Source organism: Bactrocera dorsalis, chromosome 1, assembly GCF_023373825.1.
Source record: "Bactrocera dorsalis isolate Fly_Bdor chromosome 1, ASM2337382v1, whole genome shotgun sequence".
NCBI classification, from domain to species: Eukaryota; Metazoa; Arthropoda; class Insecta; order Diptera; family Tephritidae; genus Bactrocera; species Bactrocera dorsalis.
Window position 1 is genome coordinate 60761188 of NC_064303.1, and position 24748 is coordinate 60785935.

The 24748-nt window shown below is 37.1% G+C and overlaps 1 long non-coding RNA gene across 4 annotated transcripts in view; it reads left to right on the plus strand.

Annotated features, from left to right (window-relative positions):
* Window positions 1-23273, plus strand: part of LOC105222656 (uncharacterized) — an 83014-nt gene extending 59741 nt beyond the window's left edge. Inside the window, exons 3-4 of one of the 4 annotated variants that reach the window (XR_007421252.1) lie at window positions 17856-18229; window positions 18285-23273. This is a non-coding gene — a long non-coding RNA (uncharacterized LOC105222656). The remainder of the gene's footprint in view (window positions 1-17855; window positions 18230-18284) is intronic. The other 3 variants (XR_007421254.1, XR_007421251.1, XR_007421253.1) reach the window with 3 other exon arrangements.
* The last annotated feature ends 1475 nt before the right edge of the window (window positions 23274-24748 follow it).

Sequence of the window (24748 nt, forward strand, 5' to 3'; positions counted from 1 at the left end):
CCAAAGTCTCCCGCTCGTAATATAATACCACCGGAGAGTCGGAAAATTGAAAATTTTCATATCACGCCAGAGGAGGATGATATTCTCCACCGATTTTCTTCATTTCCTAGAGCACTAAGAATAGTCGCTTACATGCACAAATTTAACCAAAGACTTAAACAAAAAATGAAAGGGATACCAAATGATCCTTGCGTACGCATACCGATTTGCAACATGCCAAACTTAGTCTCATTACCTACACCCAAACTCGCTATTTCAGTCGAGAGAAAGCAAAGTTGGTCGAAAGACGAAAGCTCTCTTCTCGTCTTAAATCCATTCTTGGACGCTAAGGGATTAATAAGGTCAAATGGAAGATTAGCGAATTCCAGCCTGAGTTACAACGAACGGCATCCCATTATTATACCTGAGAAATCCGGTTTTACTCATTTATTCTTAATATATCTTCACCAGCTTACACTATATGGTGAGCATCGCTTGATGCAGCAAATGGTCCGACAAGAATTTTATATACCGCGACTTAAGACACAACTTAAAAAGACGATTTTTATGTGTAAACAATGTACCTTGTACAAACTTAAAATGCATACGCAGATCATGGCAGTTTTACTACGTGAACGCTGCAATTATGCTCTACCTTTTACTATCACTGGGGTTTATTTTGCTGGACCTTTCCAGATAAAGGCCTCGATGTTAAGGTCTTCTTCATTTAGAAAAGGTTATGTGGCTGTTTTTGTATGTTTTACGACAAAGGCGGTACACCTCGAGTTTTGTTCAGATCTGACAACTGCGGCTTTCCTCGCAGCATTTGCACGCTTTGTCGGACGACGCGGATTATGAGCGACAATGGAAAACACTTTATCGGAGCTCAAAGAGTTCATAAACTTCATGAAAGAAGTCTCCCCTGAAATTGTTAAAAAATATGCACCTCATGGGATCGATTGGCAGTTTATACCTCCATGTTCTCCACACATGGGTGGACTTTGGGAATCAGCAGTAAAAAGCTTTAAGTCCCATTTAAAGAAAACGGCTGGTAATCATAAATTCAATTAAGAGGAGTTTACTACACTACTCACTCGTATCGAAGCCGTATTAAATTCTCCACTCTCGCAAGATCCCTCCGATTTCACAGCTCTTACACCTGGACACTTCCTCAGAGGAGCTCCTCTTCTCGTCATATCTGAGACAGAAGGAGACTCACTCACTTTAATAAATCGATGGGAAAGAATCAAGATTCGCCACCATGAATTCAGTCACAGATGGAAGGAGGACTATCTTAAAGATCTCCATAAGAGATATCGATGGAAAACGATCCAGAAGGAACCCAGTACAGGCGAATGCGTCATCATACAGGACGAATGCCTTCCCCCAACCGAATGGCGACTAGGTCGCACTGAAAAGGTACATCGGGGACGAGATGGTTATACGAGTATAAGACTGGAAAAACAACGTAAACAAGCGAACGCAAACGCATACATAAAATCCAGCAATAATTAATTAAAAATACACCGTTTTACAATCCGTACGTACAAACCAAAAACCTAATGAACGCAACAAATATAAAACACATTTAAATAAAAGTATCATCTAAAGACATAAATACATATATCTATATATAAATACACATGTATATAATGAGTATCAAACTTCATACTACTAGCAAAACCATGCTTAATATACATATTCCAATCCACTAGAAATGGATGTTGAAGAAATCCGCAGCAACCCCCTATCGGTGAGGTCCGCAGTCACTGCAAATACAGTATCCGCTACACCCACCGCCGCACCAAGGAGGCAACAAGGCACAAGCTCGCCCAGCCAATCATCTGTTCAACCAGTCAGGGAAGCAGGCGAAGAGCAGATCGAAGAATATGTACCACCACGATGCAGTCTATGCCATCGACCTCATTTTTTGAAGAGATGCACGATCTTCACGACGATGACGCCCGTTCAGCGCCAACAGATCGCTAGAACCCACGGCCACTGCAAGACATGCTTGGCAGACACGCACGCCACGTTGGAGTATATGTCAGACGGGTCATGTCAGTACTGCCACCGACCGCATCACACCTTGTTTCACCGCTTTTCTCGACGCGGTGATCAGTCAACGCACGCCCGCGGCACAATCAACATGGGAATCAAGTGCAACGCCGAAGAGCCCATCGCTCTAAGCCGTCCCGAGATGCACGTTCGCAGACACCACCACATCATAATCATCGCAATCAGCGAAAGGCGACGGGTTTCAGCGCTGTAGTGAGCACCCTCCAAAAACTGCTGCGACTTCTAGGCAATTAATTCGCCTAGGGGGGCCGGCTATATAAACGGCTATAAACATGTCCCGGAGGACGGCCATTCCTCATAACCTCCATAAAATATTTCTGTGTCACATGCGGCCACCTCGAAGTGGATGCCTGAACTTGCCTTTTGTGTCTATTTGTAGCAGCTCTACTCTCGGATGTGGAGTAGAAGCGATTGCTTTTATTTTATTTTATTAGCTTTAATTGATCGGATTTCATGGCTTTTGTTTCTTTCTATTGGTTTAAGTAGTTTTCGTAAATATCGTAAGCCGATGATTTAAAATTATGTGACTGATCTGAATAGTCTAGAATCTACTATGGCGTCATAAGCCGCTTGGAAACGAGTCCAAAAATTGTTAAGATTTTGTCTTTTTATTTCTAATAATGAGTTTTCGTGAAGAGGCAAATCTAGTTCACTATCTTGTTAAACTGTCACTTTCTGAAATAAATTTAACAACCTGTTTTGAGTGTGTAGCTCTTGCAGGTATATTTTGATTTGTGTGATGAACCATTTTTGATATATTGTGTATTAAGATGTTTCACAAAACGAATTAAATTTTTGTCAGAGTAAACTAATTTATAGTATCTATATGAAGTGATAAAGTATACAAAATTATATACTCTTTTATGTAAACAAGAGTTTGTTATTTCGGATTATATTAGTAAAAAACTTATGTTTTATTAATATCGCTTTGTATTTACTTGCGATATTTATTATTTTTATTTATATTTTGTTTTGACTATATATTTCCATTGCTAATTATTACACTGGCCTGTACTTATTTTGGGCCTAAGTTTCTAGACCTGATTTTAGGTATATTTTGTGAGCTAATACGAAAATATCAGTCACAATTTTCATATCAGTTCTCGTTTATAAGAAATCTTGATTGCCAATTTCAGTACCAAAGTAAGCAGAATACATGCGAATTACAATGTCATTAATCGATTTCCGTTGAGTTTTCATCACATACTCGCTGATATATAACAAAACTTGTCAGGATCATTACTGCAACTACTGGACTTACTTTCCATAATAAATTTGTACTATAAATCTTATAAAAGTGATAATCAGATTGACAGACTTTGAATAAAACCGGAAAAAATTAAAATAAGACTTGTAGGTTGTATAATTTGTTGCCAAATTTGCAAATAAAAGCACTAATCACTTTCACTGTTCTTAAATAAAAATGCGTAAGGATGTAAAGTGCAGAGTGCAAAGTTAACGTTTATTTATCAGAAAATTACAATTGTATATTTGAAATGCGAGCACATATGTCCGGAACGAGGCAGATGGAACTCGCAAACCGGACCGCCGTAGAAAGTATTTGTGGCGCCGCGCAGAATATAAGGTTCAGTTTATTGCAGGATTGATTAAGTCCAATGGCAGCTTGCAGGAACCGTGTGAAGACGACGTTTTTTGTTGAACTTGCAGCGCGAATGGTGATGTGCGAAAATGTGTACACGAATTGTTGTCGGTCGGTATCAATTAGCGTAGAAAGCTACCGCGGCGCAGTGCACAAGCGAATGTGTTGTTCGAACTATGTATGACGAATTGAGTCGAGCGAATGTCCCTGCTTTCCCTTTGCCCATCCATTTTGTTAAGTGGGTTTGCTGGTGTGGTGAGTTATGCTGTAGTGTCATCAGCTGTGGTGAATGGCGATGTAGCATTACAATGCGCCAGTTTTACCGAGTAGAGGGGGTGGATGCTTAACTCATTTAAACATAGGTAAACCAGAGCTGTCAGCTGACATCTAGTAGCAGCAATATCGTTAATACTATGTACTTAACCGACTACAGATACGGACAGAGCTGCACCAAACAAAAATTTTTTTTTGTAGGCCAGTGTTATTAAAAAAGCTTGCTAATATTTTTGATGTCCGAATGTTTTGTATTTATGTACACCCTAATACTTGGACTTTTATGTATGCATGTATGTGCGTATGGAGTTATTTATGTTTTGTGCAATTGAGAGTTCGTTGAAGAGATCAATGCGCTTTTTACTCTCGCTTAACCTTTAATAATTAGTAAATTTCAAAATTATTTTTATTTTTGTAATCTAATTAAAATTTATAATTTTAATAATTTAGTATTTAGTCCCAGTGAGAGGTATAATTGCAGGCAGATTATATGTACAAATATATGTATGTATATACATATGTATGTACATATATGTATGTTCGCACCGATTTGCAGGAATGTTCCTTTTTCACTTTCGTATACGTATGTTTTTTCCAGTTTGGGGCACTGTACTTTTTGTTTTTTTAACCTTAGCGCACTGCACTCTTTTAGCGTGGTTGCTTTTTTGTGTGTTTTATACAATATTTTTTTTTGTTCACCACTGTACTTCACCGCATTGAACTGATTTTGTTTTGTTTTATTTTTGTGGTTCGACTTGTGGCTAATAATTTATAGTGACTGCCTTAGAGGATCGAAAGAGCATGACTAGTTGTGTGCCCAATTCAGCGTGAAGCACAACCCACTCAAAGTTTCTGTTGTATCACTTAGTTCCTTATCTTGCCAGTAAAAAGGCGATTAGTTTTATTCAACAAAAAAGGGCGGCAACTTATTTAAATTTATTTTGGTTACAATTTTCACTTAGCCAATTACATTAGTTTAAAACCGATAATAATTTTTTAATTGAAAGTATATTTGGGATAAATAAATGAATAAATGTAGCGCGCTAGCTGGCTTTCCTATATAATTGCGCGTGTATAAACTGCTTAAACGAGTTGATGTGCGATGAGTGTGTCGAATTGCTTAGAACGAATTGTGTCTGCTATCCCGTTGTACATCCTTTTTGTTTAGTGGGTTGGTGGACAGCTGTGGTGAGTTGTGTTGGTGTTGTGATGTCATCGGCTGTGGTATATTGAGCTGTGTCTGGCTTTTTTTCCCGAGTAGAGTAGGTGGCTGCTTAACTCATTTAAACATACTGAATACTTAGACTCCGGTTCCTATAGTTGATTTTTGATCGCAAATGTCGGTCAATGTGTGATATACAAGGTGCTTTCCACAGTAAACCGGACGTAAAAAAAAAGAACAAATAATTTTTTCGGCTAATCAATTTATTTTATTGAAAATAGTCTCCTTCTGCTTCCATGCAACCATTTGCACGGCCCAAAAGCATGTCAAACATTTTTCTGAAAAGGAAGAAGTCGCACGGTGTCATATCAGATGAATACGGGGAGTGCTTAATGGTTAAAATGAGATTTTTGGTCAAATAATCGGTCACAAGCATCGAATCGAATGTTGGATTCTAAGCAATTATTGGTCGTCAGTCAATTTGTGCAGAACAAACCTTTTGTAACCCAAAATGTTCTGAATTCACGACCACTTTGAAAAGTTGAAACCACCCGTGGACTCTGCTACGGGATAGGCAATCATCGCCATAAACTTGTTTCATCAGTTGAAACGTTTCGGTAAAAGTTTTACCAATTTTAAAACAAAATTTATAGTTGGCTCTTTGTTCGAAGCTCATTTTCGCATCGATAAAACAAATATACTGACACTTAAAACGCAATACCTTCACTTCCAATCGATGAAATGTCATGAATCACTGGACAATTATTTATTAAAGTATTCCCTGGATTCTGGAAAGTTGCAAGAGTATAAAATGTTTGGTTGCACACGAATTTAGTCCTACCGTACTTGTTCAATTTTAACTAAATACAAAGTTAAAAGTGAGTGCAATTTGTTTGATTTGTTTCGAATTATTCACTAAATATACAGTAAAAAATTTTGATTACAGTTAAATGGTTAGAAGAGCATAACTAAGTAACAAAATTAGAACAGAAATAGTGACAAAGTTTAACTTGGGTATTTTCGTTATACTATAAATATCACTGAAGAATATAATTTATCACGCCAAACAGTTTAATATCAAATTAAAGACTATAGAAGACACTCATAATTTACACCGATCAGATCCCTTTAAGACGCCAAAAATGGTCGCTTTTGAATGGAGTAAGGACAAAAATGTTTCAGTTAGTGAAAGCACAATTCGCAGGCGGTTTAAAGAAAATAACTTTAATACATATTTAGCAAGGACAATCCCCTTCATAAGCCTTAGAAATAAAATTAAGAGGTTTGCATTTGCTAAAAATTCATAAATAAGTCCCGTGATTGTTGGCTTAATATCCTTTGGACTGATGAAAGTTTTTTTTGAATGCCATTCATCGCCTAAAAAGGTGTTTGTAAGAATAAATTTCCACAAAAAAGGTACACCCGTTTACCAAATGGTTAGCCATGGTGGCTATGCCATGGTGTCATGTTTTGGGGATCAATATTTAACCCTCTATAACGTTAGGTAGACTTCAGGCAACAAACCGTTTCACCTTCCTAAATTCTACTCGTAGTAATTTGTTTCGTCTTGCCAAGCAATGTAGAATGTAGTCTACACTCCATTCCTCTAATCAAGCATTAGCAAAACAAACTAATATCGGTATTCTGCGTGAGACGATTGTCTCATGTCTCTAATAGTGACTATAGTAATTTAGTGATTCTGTTAGTCAGGAGTCTCATTTTGGTATTCTGGCAAATAGAGTATACTACTTTACAGTATACTACTATACTGTAACTGTCAGAATACCAAAATGAGACTCCTGACTAACAGAATCACTAAATTACTATAGTCACTATTAGAGACATGAGGCAATCGTCTCACGCAGAATACCGACATAAGTGACGTTACTTTTTTCCAATGAAGCTTTTTCTTCAGCGAAGTCAAATATTTCAAACAGTGAGCACGTGGTGAATTACAGAAATTAATAAAAAATAGTGTTTGCGTTTATTTGTGCTTCCTTTTATGAAAATCAAAAAGGTAAGTGTTCAAAGTTTACTATAAAACTTCTTTCTTTTCATATTTTCTAAGTAGTTTTGTATTAGGTGGTATTTATGGATTGTGTCTTCTAGGCTACATCATACAGGAACTATTTTGTATAAACACTGCGAATATTTACATAAAATTATTCTTTTTAGGATGGCTAAGCGACTTAGGAGTCTGGCAGACAAGAAGATCGCCCGTGCACTTGAGGATGATACTACAAGTGAAGGTGGTCTTGACTTTGACGACGACAGTTTGGCTGACCCTGATTTCGATCCAGATTTTGGCGAGTTGAATGAAGGGTCTTTGGGAGATGGAATTGACATAGATGATTTGGTAGACTACTTGAGCGATGACGATCGTAATTTCAATCCTGAGGAAGAAGTAGAACCGATGATTAGCAGCTTAGATACTCCAAATACCTCAGGACCTTCTACGAAACGTCGAAAGTCTGAAAAGCTAACACTACTGAAGAAAAAGAATCTAGAGCTAAATGAGCAACAGCTGGCTTTCACTGGTAACGAGTCATTGCGTTCTGATATCTTGGATCTCGAGGCTCCTATAGACTACTTCTTGTATCTATTTCCACCTGAACTAATAAGGAAAATTTCTGAAGAGACAAACCTCTATTTGATACAGAAAGATGCGAACAATACTTTTCATGTATCTGAGATAGAAATACGACAATTTATAGGTGTCGTTTATCTCATGTCACTAATTCAGCTACCTCGGGTGACTAACCATTGGGGCTCCATCCTGGGTACAAACGTAATTCTAGTAAATTTGAAAAGATTAGGCACCATCTTCATTTCAACGACAACTCAAAGTGTCTCCCAAGGAGCCATTGCGACGCCGATAGAATCTTCAAAATTGATGAGCAAATATGCTCTGCAAAAGCGCGAAATATGCTAAAACGATATAACCCTAAAAAACCTCATAAGTGGGGATACAAATTATTTGTTTTGAGTGGTGTTTCCGGTTTCGCTTATGAGACAGAGATAGAAACAGGTAAAGAGAATGATTCCACGACAACAAAACCACAGGATCTATTTCGATAACTCCTTTACATCTTTGCCTTTTTTGGAATATTTAGCAAAAGAAGGTATTCTTGCGTTAGGCACTATTAGAAGAAACAGAATTCCTGACTGCAAACTGTCGACAGAGAAAGCCATAGTGAAGAAAGATCGAGAATATTCAGAAGAATATGTGTCTACTATTAACGGTGTCGATATATCAACAGTTGCTTGGAAGGATAACAAACTTGTTACATTGGCTTCCACGTTTGCTGGCCAAAATCCTATATCCGAAGTCCGAAGATACGACAAAAAGAACTCGAGGTATATAAACATCTCACGGCCGAATGTTTTTGGCGAGTATAACCGACATATGGGCGGTGTGGATCTTATCGACAGCATTATGGGCATCTACAAGATACGACTGAGGAGTAAACGTTGGCAGATGCGCCTGTTCTATCACTACTTAGATCTAACTATGGCTAACTCATGGCTACTTTACAAGAGGGTCTGCAAATATAAAAATGCTACTGATAAGACCATAATTGCATCCGCAGATTTTCGTCTGGAAATTGTCGAAACTTTATGTAAAATGGGGACAAAACAAGGCTTGATAACCCGACGATAAATAGAAGGTGATCTTCTAGCAAAGAAACATAGGGGACCATAGGGGATCAAGTCGGGCACTGGCCTCAATGGGCGGAAAAAAAAATCCGATGCAAGTTCCCGAAATGTGCCGGGTTCACTCACACGGTGTGTGAAAAGTGCGAGTTAGCGTTATGCTATACCAAAAACAAAAATTGTTTCAAAAACTTTCATTTGTCCTGAAGGATTTCCATTTTACTCATAATTTTGTCAACTTTCTTTATCACTGTTACTCATTGTTGCCTGTAAGCTACACTCCCTTTTTTTGTGTTATATGTGTTATAAATAAAAAGTTTCAAAAAAACAAAATAATTTCTGTATATTTTTCCCATAAAACTAACCGATTCCACTAAAAATAGTTAATTTGGAGGTTTTGAGTTATAGAGGGTTAAGAACATTAAATATTATCTCATTTACTTCTGCCGATAAATTAATTGGGGAAGCTTTCATTCTCCAACAGGATAACGCTCCGTGTCATAAGAGCAAATTAATTAAAAAGGATTTATCAGAAGTTGTATGATCGTATGAAAAACGAAACCGGTCCGCTGATTTGAGAAGAACAAGAATTGAAACCATAACTGAAGTGCCAATTTATCGGTTTCAAATAGTTATAAAAGCAAATGGTGGTTTTATTTTTCATTAATTTAAAATTTAAAAAGTAATAAATAAAGGTAACTTATATTTAAATGTAAAAAAATCGCTACGTCAAAATACTTATGCCGCGCTTTAAATTGCCGTATGCCGTTAGTTATAAATAAAAAAAAAGAAATAAATATGTATAATTCCATATTGTTATTTTATTACATATATATTATTATCAACTATTATTATAAATTAAAAGTTTGGATTGTTATTGTTTATTTTCTAATTTAATTATTAAACAGAGAAACCTGTGGCGGTAATAAAACACCACATTTAATATTTAAACGATTATTTATTAAGATAATTCAAAAGACTTCTTCACTTGTTGGCATCTGTATAGAAGTGACGCTTCTTAAAACTAAAAAACTTAGAATTCAGTTGAAACTATAAATTTCCATGAAGATTATAAAGAGAATGAAATAATAGAATAAGTGACAAACAGTGCTGCCAGATGTGATACTTCTTGTCTGTGTGCCCACAAACCCTTTGCCATGTCAAAATACTTATGCCGACATGTGTATATATAAATGTCAAAGAGTCATGTGCCAAACATTAAAATAAAAAAATCATGATTTGATTTTGTATGCGTATGCATACATTCTTATGAGCATATGAAAAATTAGGCGATTCACGTGATTTTTTTTTAAAGAAAGTACTCTATCGAATGTTTCGAAGTTCTTTGGACATAATAAAGCAAAAAAAGTGCCTCAACTGCTGACATGATTGCGGCCGAATGAGTACCTGAAACAAAAAAATCAAAAAGGTTATTAAAAAGTTGTTTGATTTGTAAGATCAAACAATGAACCCAACAAAGAATCTTAAATTCTTACCGCTGGTGGCGGAAAAGTAAAGATCTTTCTTGAGTGAGAATATATTCATTATAATTTTTATTTTGTATTTTCATTACTTTTACACTATTTTAGGAAATATCTTAAATAACTAAATATATATGTATGTGTATATGTTTATTGCAGCATATTGTTTTTGTTGAATGATATGGGGTTGTTTTCAAGTGTACAATTCGTGTGCGTGTGTGTGTTTAATTTTATCTGATCTGTAAATTTATGACTTGTATTTATCCATTTAGTTTGCAATTCTTGTGTGCATTTGAATTTGATTATTATTGGATGTGTATACCATGAATTGCATGTGACTCTTGATGTACATGTCTATTAGAGAGCTGTAACGAGTTTGATAAAATCAGAGCAAACAAACAAGTATAACATATACATATTAGGCCGGGTTGATTTGTATGGGTGAAAAAAAACAACAAAGCAGCTAGCAAAAACGAAAACTACAGAAAATTCTAAGAAAGTTTTGCCAAGGAACCATGGGTCTAAAATTAATGCCCAGTTCGCGCAAAGCGACTTTAGATTTTGAGGTCATACTTATTAATAAATTGTACTCAAAAACGTATACTTTCATAAGAAGCGATCCGGAAAATTGTGCTTGGTTTCTTCGATTATAACGAAAGTTTGTGCTTCTATGTATGCAGCATACAGATATTCCCATATTTTATTAAAATTCTAAAATTGTGGAAAATACGGTGGATCGAAAAAGAAATTTTATTATTGTAATTACGTTTTCAAAAAATTAAATGTTTTTGTGGTGCAAGTTACAGACATTGGTTTTTTTGCTGATGACTGGGAATCTTTTCTAGTTTTAGTTTTTTTAGGTTTTAAAGTCTTTTTTGGATTCCATACGTGGTGTTGTAGTACGACTTTCTATAGTTACGGCCATGATATCATCTCTATTCTTTGCAATAGCGCGTCGGGAAACTGTTGTCAGAAGCTGTAAACAACGCTCAGTCGCTTGGGTATGACGTGGAAGCCCTGGGTCAGGATGCGGCGGATCATCAGGCTCAATAAACTGCAACAAGTGTTCGTATGGAATGTTTGCTGAGAATGGAGGCTCAGACAAAACACTGTCATCATCTAGGTCAACCAGATCAAAGTAGTCTGAGCATTCAAAATATATTGCGTGCTTTTTATCATAAGCCCTTAGATTAGTCGGATCACAAACTTTATCACTATAATGTAGTATCTTTTTTATGGATCTTTCGCGAACATCTTCCCTTATCATAAAGCGTTGCCAGTAAGATATTTTCAGGATGAGGAAAGTATGAATTATTTTGGATTACAGTGTTAACAATTTCTCGCAGCGTTGGTGGTAAATATCGCGAGGACTGTATAAATTTAAAAAACAAAAGACTGCCGTATACAACTGAGTTGTAGAACTTAATATTAAAGTACATCGGTACGTAAACTTTCATTGTGTATGTTGCCAAAGTTTTTAAATTCGCTGATGGTGGACTAGTTGTCACGTATAAACGTAAGAGTCTGCTTGCCTTTGTTAGCCATCGAGAGTGCACAATTTGTCCCGGTTTCATACTGACTAAATTTTCAGGGTAGAAACCATCACAAACTACATTTGCCATTCGATGCAAGTACTGAACGTCAGTCGAGAGCGTTTTTTCATGAATGGGTGGAGGCATGTCTCTCAACGAAATGGCCTCAAAGTCGAGTACGACCTACAGAAAGATTTTATTTATTTAGCTCAGATCAAAATATACATGTTAGGCTCTTTAAAACAATATTCGGTACCTAGGGGCGTGAAAATTTTTTGTTGGATTTGAACAATTTTTGGTTATAAGGTGGCATAAATTAAGAGCATTATTCGCGAAAAATGTATTCCCGTTACATTAATTGCTTTTTGATGGATTTGGTATCTAAAATTGTGCTATATGGAAAGTAGGCGTGGTTATTGTCTCGCTCGCTTACTTTCACAACATCATATAAGACTAGGAAAGAAATGCCACATACCAAAGTTTGTCGAAATAGGTCAGTCAGGACCCGAGATATGGAATTTCACCAAAAAGTGCGCGGTGCCACGCTCATCGTCCCCTTTTCACACCTGCTCCCATTAAGCTTTCTCATACCATCTCGGCGGCAAATTTTTACTTCTCTGACGCATTTAGTTATTTATTTATCGCGCTTTTATTAGTATTGAACAGTACCGTTATATGAGGAGTAAACTAAATTTTCATCCTTATTGTCCATTTTCACACTAAGCAGGAATTTTTGTAGTATTCGCGCTGAGCGAATTTTGTTGTTGTAGCTTAAGCGGTTTAAGAGATATGCACATTAAACTTATTAAAGGGCAAGGCCACACCCACCATCGCTATTGCGATCCCCTGTGCCAAATATGAGTTTTATATATATTTCGGTTAATGGCGATTTGTGGGCGTGGCGGTGGTTGATTACACTCATTTACGAAGTCGTTTTGTACTAAGAAACCTGTGTATTTCATCAGCATATCTTAATTTTAACTCGTCATCCTGAACATTTATATACAAGTATATATACGTATAACCTTATATCTATCTCGTTTAGTTTAAGGTGCTATGGACAACTGTTACGTAAACAAAAATATAATACTCTAAAGCAACTGGTTGCAAGAGTATAAAAATAATGAAACTCAATTTCCAAAGGACGCTGCTCAAAAGTGTTACGAATATTAACAAACAATGTTTATCGGAAATGGTGGTGTTATCAACACCATAAACATTAAGATATTAACGTAAGAAGTTAGAAAAATTACTTATTTTTACATAAACGTGTTAATTAATATGTTTAAAAATATGCCAAATCTGTTAATTAATTAACTTCCTGTCTAATAAATAAAATTTTATGTATTGTTTAAATATATATAATGGCAGATAAGATTGTAAAGCATACATCGCTGAGCAAAATATTTTTCCGATAGATTGATATTTGATACTCTTGACTAATAAGGTAGTGAGTGTGTGAAAGTGGACAAATTTCACATTTCAAGAAGCTATCTACAGTGTATACTCACTAAAGATCTGTCTCCCTATGGTTACAAAAATAAAATAACACAACTGTACAAAAACTCACCCTATTGGTCACTCACAATTTTTTATTTAAAGGGGAAAGTGCACAACATCCGAAATAATCGACGTCGTATCGACAAAAGATGCGCGAGATCCTTCCTCATTCCCTTTTGTTAGAAAAAGTATACTGGATGGTGTCATTAGGTTTTGATGCATGTGCGTGTGTGTGTTAATATGTACTGTTCTCTCGCAAGATGAGGTGAATGCGTGCTTTTGAATATGTGGTGATTGGTGTGTTTCGGTGTGGTGAAGTGATGTGAATGTGATGTGACGTCGCTACTCATTTAGCCAATAACAACTGAAGCCTAATGAACATGTACAGCTTGTTGAATAGATTATTCAGTATCAACAAATGGATGCTGTTTTTCGAGCACAATCTTCTTAAGTAATGAAGCACATTTTCACCTAGATGGATTTGTTAATCGCTAATATTGACTTTTCTGGGGTTCTGAGAACCCACATTGGATTGTATTGCCGAAAAACAAATGCATCCACACCGTGTTATTGTTTGGTGCAGAGTTTGGACTGAAGGCATAATTGGACTATACTTTTTTAAAAATGAGGCTGATCAAGCAGTGATTGTTTCTGGTGGATGATATCCGGACATGATAACACAGTTCTTTTTACCGAAATTGGATGATATTGATGTGGCCAATATTTGTTTCAACAAGATGGTGCCACATGTTATACACCTCGTTAAACACTTCAAATACTGCATGAGACATTTCCAGGTCGTATACTCTCTCGTTCTGCTGATCAGAATTGGTACCCCTGATCGTGTAATTTAACACCATTAAATTTCTTTGTAAGGGTTATTTAAAATAACATATCCATTGACACAACTCCACAACCACCCGTGACTTAAAGGAGGAAATTATGTTTTGCGTCTATGAATTCCAGCTAAATTTATGCACAATAGTTACTTGCGTAGACACCGCTAATACGGTTATGGCCAAGTTAACAACAGCGCGGCAATCGTTTCGTCTTTTCGCAGTGTGCACCTATTAGAGGCTATATGTGGTCAGTGTGTGTGTTGAAACAATACTGCTAAAGGTCGAGTGACTTATGAGTACATTCGGGACGTTGGGTTTGTTGAGGATAACCCATATAATTGCAGAATGCTCGATTTACTCGGGCATTAGAGATCTGGGAGGTATAGAGATTAGCTGGACTGATGGACGATTAAATGTTAGTGATGTGATCTCTACTAGGCGGAATGCCGATACCCACGTTAAAAACACTGGTCAACAGTGACGTGGGAGCCAAGTCGTGAGTGCGAGAACAGTTTGTTTGATTACCCGAGATAAACCCATTTGCTTCGCTTCCTTACCCATTCTGGAGAAAGCAGAACTAACGAAGCGGTTGTTTATGCCAATAACATAAATATCATCGCCCTATGTCAGCAGCTGTACACCCTTATAGAAGATGGTACCTTCTCTGTTTAGTTCTGCAGCTCGAATTATTTTCTTCATAAGTAGGTTGACATAGTCACATGAAAACGAGTCGCCTTGTCTGAAACATCGTTTGGTATCGAAAGATTCGGAAAGGTCTTTCCCGATCCTGACGGAGTTTTTGGGATTGCTCAACGTTAGTTTACACAGCCGTATTTAATTTGGGGGGATTCTAAATTCAGATACCGTGGAAGGCAGCTCCTTTTCGTACTGTCAAAATCAGTTTTAAAATCGACGAAGAGGGGGTGTGTGTCGATTCTCTTTTCATGGGTCTGATTCACCATCTCCTGGTGTTATGCTTTTACTGCCATCTAGCAGGCTGGAGAAGTGTTCCCTCTATAATTTCATTATGCTCTGGGCATCAGTCACTAGATCACTTCTGGGGGTTCTACAAGAGTATGCAAATACCTCTCGCTTCCCCCTTCAAGCGTCATTACCTCTCCCATCCCGCAAGTGTTGTGATCGACTGTAACGTTGCGAGCTAGGCGTTTTTTTATTCTCCACTACGACACACCACTTTACATCGTACCAGCTGTTCTTTCCAATTTTTCGAAAAACAATGGTCTTGGTTGCAGCTATATGTAAGGAGCTTAAAATGTCCCACAGTTCCTTTAGACCAAATTGCTGAGTGGTCCGAGTCCATATTAGTACCTTGGATTGTAAGCACGTCTTAAAAAACTGGATACGTGTCTTCCGTCTATCACAAGATGATCGATCTAGTTAGTTGCTTTTCGTTTCGGAGACAGCCAGGTAGCTTGATGAATGAATGATGATCAACCTCAACCCATTTGTGTATGTTTCTTCATGGAGGCTGAATTTGCCGACTGTTGTGCTAAACTGTGCCCTGGTGTTAAAGTCGCTATGCACGATTTCAACGTGGCAGAGGCAGCTCTCTTAGGTGCGCTACAAGCGTTCTTAGAAAACATCTTTGGTCACATCGTCCTTCTTTTCGTTTGGGCGTGGGTGCAAATCAGCGATATGTTAAAGAATTTCGCATTGATGCGTGTTATGGCTTGACGTTCATCCACCGGTGTGACTCCCAGGATTCTTCGACGGAATCTCTCCCCTACCACGAATCCCACACCGAATTTGCGCTCCTTTATATGACGACTGTCGTAAATGCCACAAGGACCTACTCGCCTCAGGCTTTGTCCCCTCCATCGCACTTCTTGGAGGGCGGTGATGTTAGCCTCTATTTTTACAAGGGCATCAAACAGCTGGGCAGCGACACCTTCCCAATTAAAGGTCCGGACATTTCAAGTGCATGCCCTTAAATTGTTATCCTTAATGCGTTTCCCATGGTCGTCATCAGAAGGTGGGTCACTTATTTGAAGCGGTTCTTTCCCTTTCAATATTAATATTTTTTTTCCGATGCGGGTCCCAAACCCAGTGCCTTTCTGTGCGGATGATGTTTCGCCCCCTCACTTTAGCTCACCTTCATACGGATGTTCGTTGGCTACCCAGAGGATACTTGGTCTAAGAGTTGCTTAAGCCATATGTAAAAGAATCGTTTCTGACCACTTCCAAAAGATTGGCAATCAGAGAAATTTCCTTACCGGCGTGAATTTCTACATATGACTCCATCCCCACATACCTGCATCGCTTTTTATTTTTACGGGGCATCTTTTACTATTCCAGACGTAAATTTTATTGAAGAAGACGATAAAGTTGACATCGAAATCAGCCGGTACTACATTGGCTCAATAGCGTAGCTACCTAGAGGCTAGGCGGGCCTTACCATTTTCCAAATAAATATAACAGATTGCTACCCCACTTTAATCATGACAATTCAGATTAGAGAAATTCAAAAGGGATTTCTCCTAAATTCTTTCTGTAGGTTGACAGTGTTGTCAATATGATGAAGATGAAAGGTGCGTTTTATTATTCTTCGATGTGCATTTTATTGTGAATTTGAGTTAAGACTTATTTTTGGAGAACGGTTAAAAAATTAATCTTGTATCAAGAGTAAGTAAGCTTATGCCAATAAACTTTTTGTTCTGGTCAATATAGTGGTTCAATTTTATTTGAATTTACTACTCATATTGATGTTCGTTAAGACAGTTAATCGTGCCAAATCTATAGATTTCGGCTACGTGAAATATAGTGAAAATGCAAGGTATACTTTCCACCGTTAAATGTGATAACAATTACCAAGCCAAGTAAATCTGGTCGAAATATTTTTTTATTGATAGTGACTCAAATAATGTGATAACTGCAGTGTTGGTTGAGAAGCTTACTAAAAAAGATTCGACAATAATAGCAGGTAGAGATAACTCCACCGTCTATCATGTGAACGTGAATGATGTTTGCATGACACACATGAGAGCGGAGGGTTTGGAGGAACCACAGATCTCTACATTTTTCGAAATGTATACGAAAAATCTTCTTATGACTTGGGAAGCTTTTCAAATAAATATTGATAATGAAGGCCTTTACAAGAAGCCCTGCAGGACTTTTTCCAACAGGCATCAACCAAAACAATTTTCAAATTCATACTACATACAAAAATATTAAAAATTAAAATAATAAGAGAGGGGGAGAGATAGGTGTAAAAAAAATGGCGCATCCTGGTGACATTGATCCTGACTCAAAAGAAATTCTAAATCAGTAAGGATGCTGTTATAGTCCCTACCACAGGGAACACGAAAAATTTTTTTTTGAAAAATGGCTACTGCCTGAAAATAAAAATAATTTTTTATGCTTTTTTGAAATTCCTGATTTTTTTAAAATATTAAAAACAAAGGATTAAAGGTTATATAAAGATAAAGGATTATATAAAGAAGGTTCACACAAAATTTCAAGTAAATCGGTTGTATAGAACTTGAGATAATGCCGGTACCGTGTGGAAAAAAGTAGTTTCGAGAAAAACCTACCTACCGGGCTAGGTACTGCGTCACTAAAGTAACTGTAGCTCTTAAAATAGTTTTAATTTTTAAAAATCCTTTGGAGGATATATTCTTAAGTGTCTAAACTTTAAATATATGAAAAAAAATCGAATTTTTCAAAATTCTAGAGTAGAATACCCCCTTAATATGGGCCAGTTAATTGATTTTTGATTGTGTTATTCCAAAATACTAGTTGCTGCATATTGTCAACCCTGTTGGTTATTTGCTTCACAAAGGAATAGTGTTTGGTGTACGGAAATTCGAGATTGGAAGCGCTAATGAGAAAGAATTAAACAACACAGTTGTTCGTGTGGCCATTTGGACGCATGTGCTGCATCATTTTTGGAAAAAAAGATGCTAATATTATCGACAAGGAATTTGAAAATGAAATTCGCAAGGAAGCATTAGTTTAAAAAGGTTATCTTCAAAGGCTATTCGATATCTTACTTAACCTAGCAAAGAATTATTGGTTTTGAAAAGACAACAAGAAGACTTAAGTCAGGAAGGATACCACGAAAATTATCAATCATGTGTAGAGCTTGTCGCCTGGTATATTCACATTTTGCGGTATGTTTTAGATATATCCAAAGTTAAAAATAACTATTTCTAATTTTTTTTATAGTTTTATTTTGTTTATAAATTTTAACTGTTTAATATATTAGGATCTACAAGATAACTGAGTGCAATAATTCAAAATGAAATGATTGAGAGCTTGTGGACCAAAGTCAAAGAAAGAGTGTTATAGAATCCCAATACAGATGAGCATGGTGAAACAGAGAGTATTAAAAAAATCCTAAATTTCGAGTTCGTGTACATCCAAAAATTTACATAAAACCGACATCAATTTGGGCGAGGCGAGTAAAATTTTAGCAGAGACCAAAGCAAAGTTACAAATTTATAGAAATGATTTCGAATTATTCAAGCACAAAGTCAGTAAAATTGCAAGAAAATTTGGTATTGATAAAAAGAGGTAAACAAAAGTTAAAAACTATTTTGACGAATAAGTTGCCGATCACCGATTTACAAATCAAGAAAAATGTTTAATTTTCAATCATGTCCTAACACAGTAATATCTCAATACACGTTTTATTGGTATGATTACAGTGTGTCATGTATTCGATTTTCTAACACCAACATTGTTATTACATGAACACAAGTTGCTACTTTATTGTAAAAGTGTGACAAATTACAAAAAAATAAAATTGTTCAGATATAATAGGCCCTAGTTATTCATTTCAATTTATTAATATTTACCACTTAGTTTTATCTCAACTAACGCAAGCATGAATAAAAGAATTACCAAATATGGAATTAAAAATTATAAAAAATTAAAAACAAAAGCGCATGAAGCTTGGATTTAAATGAAGTCATTGTTACTTTTGCGCAAACCAAAGCTAGGAAAAATTGTAAATATAATTGTTATTTAGTCAGTTGGTAGGCCCGATCTTTATGTAATAAGCCCTGGAACTTTGGAAATGGCTTGATCCAGCTGATGAGTTTTTCGGTCATAAAACTAAATTATTAGAATATTTTGTGACAGTATCTTTAGTGTTCCAGTATTTGGCCTCTAATGGGATCGCCGTGTTGCAACAGCCGCCTTATTCGCCCGACATGTCACCCTGTGACTTATTTTTGTTTCCTAAAACAAAATCGGCGGTCAAAGGAACCCATTTTGAGTCGATTACGGACATCCAGGTGCCGTGACGAGGGTACTCGCGGACATCCTAGTCGAAGCGTTCCAGAAATGTAACGCGCTGGAATCGCTGGATGGCAGAGTTGTAGAATAATTTTCAAATATACAGTTTTTATGGAATCAGTCTCATTACTTAATTGACATACCTCGTATGGCTTAAGCCGCTCTCGACTACCGGTCTTAGATCAACTATTCTTTGTATAGCAAAAAAAAATATTCGCTTAAAAACGAACTAAAGTATGAAGGTTAAAAATCCCCTCCTCAGGGGAGCCTAAAAATGAAAAGAAAGCAACAGCCTCGGATAAGTGAACCCTTTTTCGATGATCACCCTTGCAAACGTGTTACGGATAATGATTTAAGGGCATGCACCTGGAATGCCCGGTCCCTTAATTGGAAAGGTGCCGCTGCCCAGCTGGTTGATGCCCTTGTAAAAAGGGCGGAGCATACTCTTTTAGGTGATCTAGTGACCGATGCCCAAAGCATACTTAAATTATGGATGGAGCACATATCCAGCCTGCTGAATGGCAGTGAACGTACAACGCCAGGAGAAGGAGAACCCGATTCCCCAATCGATGACAATGGAGCAGACGTTCCATTGCCCGACCATGAAGAAGTTCGAATAGCAATTTCCCGTCTGAAGAACAACGAAGCAGCGAGGGCCGATGGATTTCCGGCCGAGCTATTAAAATACGGCGGCAAAGAATTGATAAGGAGCATGCATCTACTTCTTTATAAAATATGGTCGGATGAAAACATGCCCAACGATTGGAATTTAAGTGTGCTCTGTCCAATTCACAAAAAGGGAGATCCCACAATCTGCACCAACTACCGTGGGATAAGCCTCCTCAACATCGCGTATAAAGTTCTATCTAGGGTATTGTGTGAAAGATTAAAGCCACCATCAACAAACTGATGGAAGCTTTTCAGTGTAGCTTTAGACCAAATATTCACCATGCGCCAAGTTTTAGAAAAGACCCGTGAAAAGAGAATTGACACAAACCACCTCTTCGTCGATTTTAAAGCTGCTTTCGGCAGCACGAAAAGAAGCTGTCTTAATGCCGCGATGTTTGAATTTGGTATCCCCGCAGAACTAATACGGCAGTGTAAACTGACGTTGAGTAACACCAAAAGCTCCGTCAGGATCGGGAAGGACCTCTCCGAGCCGTTCGATACCAAACGAGGTTTCAGACAAGGCCCTTTCGTGCGAATTTTTCAATCTGCTACTGGAGAAATTAATTCGAGCTGCAGAACTTAATCGAGGAGGTACAATCTTTTATAAGAGTGTACAGCTGCTGGCGTATGCCGATGATATTGATATCATCCGCCTCAACACTCGCGCCGTTAGTTCTGCTTTCTCCAGAATAGACAAGGAAGCAAAACAAATGGGTCTGGCAGTGAACGCGGACAAGACGAAATATCTCCTGTCATCAAACCAACACTCACGTCATTACTTTGAAGTTGTAGATAATTTCGTCTATCTTGGAACTAGCGTAAACACCAGCTACAATGTCAGCCTAGAAATCCAACGCAGGATACCTCTTGCCAACAGGTGCTACTTCGGACTGAGTAGGCAATTGAGAAGTAAAGTCCTTTCGCGACGAACAAAAACCATACTCATATTCATAATTCCTGTCCTGCTATATGGTGCAGACGATGGACGATGTCAACAACGGATGAGTCGACGTTGCGAGTTTTCGAGAGAAAAGTTCTGCGAAAGATATATGGTCCTTTGCGCGTTGGCCACGGCGAATATCGCATTCGATGGAACGATGAGCTGTACGGGATATACGACGACATTGACATAGTTCAGTTAATTAAAAAACAGCGGCTACGCTGGCTAGGTCATGTTGTCCGGATGGATGAAAACACTCCAGCTCTCAAAGTATTCGACGCAGTACCTGCCAGGGGAAGCAGAGTTGGAAGGACCAGGTGGAGAAGGACCTGGCCTCGCCAAGCGAAAAGAAGAAACGACTGGCGCGCGGCGGTTAACTCGGCTATAATCGCGTAAGCGGTGTCTACGCCAATTAAGAAGAAGAAGTGTATATGTTTGTATGTATTGCATCCTATTGTTTATGTTGAGTGATATGGGGTTGTTGAAGCAGGGATAATGGGACGCCCAACTTATTCCAGTGTGAGAGCGCCTCAAAATAAGCCTTGTTTATAACATTTTCCATTATGGCCAGATCGAACAAAATAACAATTTTTGGGCATTTAAATTAAAACAACCAACACTTATTACGATTGCAGATTGTTATATATTGGACTTTTAATATATGGCGAAACTACTTAAATAATTTTTTATAGTTTTATGGTATATTAAAATAACTAGCTTTTGATCTTTCAATACTTAATAAGGTGAATTAAGCGTGTTAGTTCTCAATTATTTGATAAATGTTTTTAATCTTTTTTAATTGAAATATAATTCTACTATGCAAAACTTTTGATGAAATAAATTCGCATTTTCTTTCATTTTCATTGTTTTAATTTTTTATTACCCATCATGGAAGGCGGCAATAAATTTCTCCGTTCACATAAGTATATTTTTGTTATAATTTCAATCTGGCCGTTCCAGTCATTCCAATTGCAAAACGTCAAAACCTACCCAAGCCAGCCAACTGTCAAAGTTTGGTAGGTGAGCGGTTCTCATATTTTCAGTGACAGGAAAGTTGGAGATCTCTTTATCTCTGGTTTGAAGTAGGCGACGCATTGGCGGCATATATTAAGGCACTTTGAATTGTAAATGCGCGAATAAGTATAGTACGAGGGCTGCTATATATATTTCTGGCCTAATAATGAAAATAAGCATATTTATCAACGAAAATCGTTTTTTTTTTGTTGGATTTGGCTCGTCGTGGAAGACCCACACGGTCGATTGCTCTTTTGTTTCTGTCTCATACATGATTCCATGATTCGTCACCTGTAACGTTCTTATAAACGTCTTTTGAAGCACCGCGATCGTATTTTTTCAGCATTTCTTTACACCAATCCACACGAGCCTTTTTTTGAGCGATTGTCAAATTGTGCGGGATCCAAGGACTACAAACCTTTTTTACGGCCAGGTGTTCATGCAATATCGAATGTATGCTGGTGGGAGAAATGCGTAGGCATGCCTCTATCTCAAGGTATGTTACATGACGGTCTTGCTTTATCCGTTCACGTACGGCATCGATGTTTTCTGGCACAACGGCTGTTTTTGGACGACCTTCACGGAATTCGTCTTTGAGCGAGCGTCGGCCACGATTGAATTCGATGTACCAGTTTTTCACAGTGCTATAGGATAGTGCTTCATAGCTATACAAAGATTTTAGTTCATCGATGCACTCTTGTCGTGATAATTCACATCGAAAGTTGTGAAAAATGATCGCACTAAAATGTTCACGAGTTAATTCCATTTTTTGGCCGAGATGATTTTTTTAATTCCCTGTAAATAAAACAATTCACGATTAAATGACAAAATGTTCTGAGTGATGTTATGCTAAAAAATGTCAAACTTTCCAATGGAAATGTCAGATTGCACCTGGCAAAACTTAGTGTTGCCTAGTCCAGAAATATATATAACATGAATAGAGAAAATGTTATTGAGTGAGGTCTGATCGTATTCGAATAGAGAGAGGAGAGGCGAGCAGCCTTAGGTACTTTTAGAGTAATGAAGGAGTGCGAAATAATTACGTGCTGTGTCCTCGCAGAATCGGTTCAAAAAGAGGCATCGATAGGATCAGAACTTGCTGTGCTATATTAGTAAAAATATAAAGTGAAGATATTGTTCAGGTAAGATAAAAGTGTAAAGTGATACAAAAAAAAGAATCATCTACGAACAAAATCTCCGACATACACATTTTTCTCTGTTAAAAATGGGATATTAAAGAACTTATTTTATCTTCATATTCATATTCTTGTTCTTTGGTTGAATAAGTGAGAGAGCAGTAAACAATGTTAAAATAACCATCGTTGTGAGGTGAGTTTCACGGTTGAAATATTACAAATGTTCGATATCATTACCTTCTCATTGTTTGATGTTCTCTACCTGGAAAACGTTTTAAAATTTATGTGTTTATTGGATTTATTTGCATTATATTTGGAGAACAGCCTACGCGACGAATTAGTGCAGTTCGCGGAGTTGCAAAAAAAAGAACCTTTCGTTTTTTTGTTTCAATATCTTTTTATTTATTGAATCTGCTTTTTGTTTTAAAAGCCTAACAATAAATTATAAAATCTTTAATCTATTTAAAAACTAGACACGCTCAAGCAAGGTATTGAGCTGTTTTGGTGATACATTGCTCCTCAGTACGCGGGTATATCTCTTCTTTTAAGGCGTGTGTGATCGCAGGAATGTACCAAAGCATTAGACAAAGGGTTTGGGTGATCATGGTGTTTAGATGTATATTTAATTCTGCTGTCTTCTACTTCTTTCCTTACCATTGAAATACCAAGTTCTTTACGATATTTTCATTACGCATGTACTATGGCGAACACGTGATTGATCTAAGCATTTTTGATTAGAACCTTTGTATTATGTCTATATTAGTTGCACAGGTTGTACCCCACCGTTGAATGCCATACATCCAAATCGGCTTAATGACCGCATTATATAAAAGCTCTTTGTTGTCTAGGCTAAGTTTGGAGTTTTTATTTAATAGCCAATTTAAATTTGCAGCTCTTATCTTCATGCAAGTTATTTTACAAGATATGTGTTTTCTCCACGTAAGTCTTCTATCTAGGTGAATACCAAGATAATTTACTTCATTTGCTTGGGGTACTAAAATATTGTTTATTTTTACTGCCGGACACATTTTTGCCCTAAGCGAAAATGTAACATGCTTACTCTTTTGTTCATTTACCTTTATACGAGTATGCCAGTTGGATAGCCATTCTTCGACAAACTTTAAGTGCTCGGCTAATATTCTTGATGCCGTTATATGGCATTTGTTATGGCTCACTATTGCTGTATCGTCCGCAAAAGTTGAAGTTAATACATTGTTAGCTGTTGGAAGATCTGCTGTATATATGATGTATAGTGTTGGGTCTAAAATACTGCCCTGGGGAACACCAGCCCTTATCTGTCGTTCATCGGATATAAAATCTCCCACTTTTACCATAAATTTTCTATTTTTTAAATAAGATTCCAATGTTTTATACAATTCTGAAGGTAGAATATTTTTAATCTTATATAAAAGGCCCTCATGCCATACCTTAACAAACGCCTGAGCCACGTCTTGAAATTTAGCTGAACAGTACTCTCTGTGCTCAAATGCTTTTCTTATTTCGTTAGTAACTCTATTAACTTGCTCTATCGTGCTATGTTTTTCACGAAACCCGAATTGATGCATTGATGTTATATTATTTTCGTGGAGGAAAGGAGTCATCTTTGATAGCAACAATTTTTCAAATATCTT